The sequence below is a fragment of the Polyodon spathula genome, chromosome 16 (genome assembly GCF_017654505.1).
Source record: "Polyodon spathula isolate WHYD16114869_AA chromosome 16, ASM1765450v1, whole genome shotgun sequence".
Lineage (NCBI taxonomy): Eukaryota > Metazoa > Chordata > Actinopteri > Acipenseriformes > Polyodontidae > Polyodon > Polyodon spathula.
Genome location: NC_054549.1, coordinates 24,414,652 through 24,418,796, shown reverse-complemented (window position 1 = coordinate 24,418,796; position 4,145 = coordinate 24,414,652).

The window sequence follows — 4,145 nt, the reverse complement described above, 5'->3', positions numbered from 1 at the left end:
TGTCATGTTAGATTTCAAAATGTCAGATTTTTCAATTGTTCTGTTTTTCATGAAGTATATGGAAAACTGTGTAGTGAATAGCTGTGTAGTGAAATGCAGATGAACTTCTGATGTTTGTTTTAAAACACTGTTTAATTCTCTGTTCCAGCAGTTCATTAAGATGCAAACCCTGACGACTTCTGCCTCATGTAGAGTAGGAGGATACTGTATGTTAAACTGCTCTGATAGTTGTAACTAAAATTAGCTTTATTATGTTATTGGTTTCTGTGCTCTGCGTGGCGAGGGTTACACTGTGTCCTCTGGCCCTGGTTTCTGCTCTGCTTGCCGATAATTACACTGTGTCCTCTGGCCCTGGTTTCTGTGCTCTGCTTGGCAAGGGTTAGTTTGTCTGCTCCTTCAGGTTTCTAAATGGGTCTGTCAACAAGACAAGATTTTTAAAATACCATGATCCCTTGCAAACAGGAAATCAGGATGAATCATGGAGATAGCTATAAACAGGTCACATTAACTTCTTGCAACTGAATCCCACAATGTGTATCCAAGGTGCATTGCACATGTGCTTTCTTTCCATTGTCACACCTGGATGGACATGTTGGTCAATGCAGCCACTGAAGGAGCCACAGTCATGCCTACCTTCTGCTTGTCCGTGATTGTTGCTGAATAGTTGCACAGAAACTCTCACATAGCTGATATAGGTCTGGCGGTGGGTCACATAATATTTGCTGTCAGTCTATGAGATTGATGGTTAAAATTCCCAAAGATGCAAATACACCTTTCTCATAAATGCAATAATTCCCACACCAGGAATTTGAAACATTAGCACTGCATTTAACATTTACCGCATTGATTTATTAGCTTGCAGTCCTGAAGGTTAGTATCATGGTTTATGGTTTCCAGAAACTGTAATTGATATGTAATAAAGTATTTAACAGAACTATGGTGGACAGTTGTGAGAAAAAAGGTTTAGCATAATATAGCCCCAATAGGGTCTCTTTCCTCCTGTCAGCTCTCTCTCCAGGCTGTCTCCAAGGTCTTGCAAGCTGCACTATTCACATAGTCACTGGACGTGTCCAGATCTTCATGATTTCCATTACATAAGAGTAGATGTTAAAACTTCATTCTGATTTTAGACTCAGCTCTCGACAAGATAAGCACCATCCATTTGCGTTTCCATCCATTTGTGTTTCCTTCCATCTGTCTTGAGATTTGAGAAACAATGTTTAGGTACACACAGGATGCCATTCTGCTGTCCAGGGTAATATCCAAATGTGTTTGCATATCCAAGTACACTGAAGCATACAAATTTGCTTTTACTTAAATCTGTAGAAGTAAAGATTTACCAGTTGGTGTTACATGGCAACCATGCAAACTGCTAGTGAGTTTCTTAACTAAAGAGCCAAACTTGTCAGCATTAGCTTTTAACATCATCTCATTTCACCATCAGGGGTCAGAATCCATTACTCGCAACTCTTCCCCCTGCACCCATAGTGTTGGGCTGCAGCCAATCTATGAGGTCTGAGTTACAGGACCAATTTAACTGGGTGGAGTCTTACCCACCATGCCAAAGCATCATGTGGGCTTGTGCTTTTAGGTTGCTGAGACATGCACGGATTACAGAACATAATACCCATTGTTAACTTGGAAAAAATATGTAACTGTGATCATGAAGAAAAGGACTAGTTAATTGTTTCCAGAAATTGAAAAGAAAGAAAATAGTGACATCTCTTGTTCAGCATAATTAGCTCCACCAAAAATTAGAAGCGACAATCTGCTATAATTTGATCAGTGAAATGTTTAGTAAAATATATATATATATATATATATATATATATATATATATATATATATATATATATATATATATATATATATATACACAGAAATGTCATTCATGCTAAAAATATGCTAAAAATAAAAGACATATGCTCCTTTTTTAAGACAAAGGACTGTATTGCTTCATTGCTTCACTTGAAAATGTACAAACCTCACCCATCTCAATATGGATAGATACAGTTATATTTAGAATAAAAGGCAGTTTCAGTTTCTTCTTAGTTCTATAGCTAGGTTAAATTATGCAAAATAAAGTAACTGTAGCCCTGACTAGCACTGGTGTATGCTGGTCAAAGCTGGTGGTTTGCTGGTTTTGAACTGGTCTTACTGGTTCAGGAGACTTGGTGTTGGATAAGGGCTGGTTAACCTTGCTTTACAGCACAATTCTAAAGACAACTGTGCGCTGGGCACCAGCTCGCCAAAGTTTATTATAGTGACAGCATGGTAAAGCACAGCTAAGCACTGCAAAGCCCAGAGAAGTGTGGTAAAGCATATTAAAACACGGTAAATGATGGTAAATGTATAGTATAACCATGGGAAAAGCATGGGAGCAACATTACCATATACATTTACTGTGGTAAACGGTAAACTTGCTAAGGACATTCTCTGCATGTCACATTGTTACATACTAACAAAGATTCAAGAAATACTAAAAGAAACATAATAAATGAAATGCCAAATGTTTAGACTATAAGTCTTTTTTAATGTATTCAATGAAATAATAAAATAAGTGTAATCAATTCAATGATAAACATTTTGATTAGAAGACATTGAGAAAGACTCCTCATCAAAATATTTGCCATTCAATTTAGGAACTTTCTTTTAGTATTTCTAAATTCAGACCTATTGAGTGTTTAATGGTTACAGGTTACAAATAGAAACTGCTTATTGTTATAAAGAAACTTATAAAGAACATTAATGCAGGTAAGAGTATCTGACTCTGGATGTACAGGCAGGCATCTGTCTGTCTATCCTACATGTTTCCAAATGTACTGTCTGTCTATCATACATGATTCCATATGCACACAGTGGATGTAGGTTGTGGTGATTTACTTTTTTCTGCTCTAATTTTGAATTTACAGCCATGGCGGAGAAGGGATGTTTTTTCTGTCTCCAAAACCTGTTTTATGCACATGTCAATAAATACCTGCCCAGCTACAAATATTTTCACAGCCTTTCTTTGTAATTACAGATTTAAGGATGACTGCCCAGGGGCACCAGTACCTGTAATAAATGACAGGGTTATACAAAGTTGCTAGTGTTTGAGGCAACAGTAACAAACACTCCACAAACAGGCTTCTCCACAGAGTCTTTTATCCGGGACGTTTCGAGCCAGTAGTCCAGTTTATTTGCCTCTGTCACTTTAAATAAACAGAAATGAATGTACACGTTAGTGTTAGTGTTGGACGGGCTGCTCTCTTTATTGGTCCAATACATCCCTTCAGGGGTCCTGGAGGCAGTGACACAGAGGGCTTCTTGAAAACAGAGATCCATGTATGCCTAACCAGACCCAGGCACACCGCGCCTGGCAAAGAAAGAGCCTTTTTATAAAAGCGTTTATTGATATTCTGCCAGCCCCCCTCCCACTGGGGACAACTGTAGCTAATTTCCTCTGATTGTCAAAAAACAACAACTTGGAAGCAGTAGCAGACTAAAATAGAGCAACGTGTTAAAAGGCTAAAAGGCACAGAATTAATTTAAATAGATTTTAAATCAACGGAAATAAGATGAGAAAATAAGTCAAGCAGACCTACGGTATATAGTTTGAGTTTTCAAAATGACAAGGAATATTCAGGAAATATGATTAACTTTGTTGTTTATTGTTCATGTGATCATTAACAAGGTATTTTACATAATATTTTGACAAGGGACTACAGCTGATGAAATAATTCCATACATTTTCTAAGCCATGTACATCATTAATAAAGGGTCTCAAATGTAATTGTTGAGTTTAGAAAGAAGCACACATTAGTGCAAACATATATTTTCATTTTAAAACATGATTTTTGGTACACTCTAGGTTAATGTTATCTTTGTTTGCAAGCTTTGCTTCATCTAGAAGGAAATCGTCCCCACCCCATCAGGGCTTCTTTTCCTATTAGTAACCAACCAGCAGCTTCCCTTGATGACTGACATGCTTTGCAGCCAGTAAGATGCTTTTAGCCCAAAGACACTGCTGAGATGAAATGACCTTGGACATGCAGAAGGATGGTACTGCATGTCAGGTAAGATTTATGGAAATATTTCAGTGATATCATGGGGCAAGTACAACAGGGAAGAGGAGGCCTTTGTCTCAGCTCGGCTAACTGAGTAGC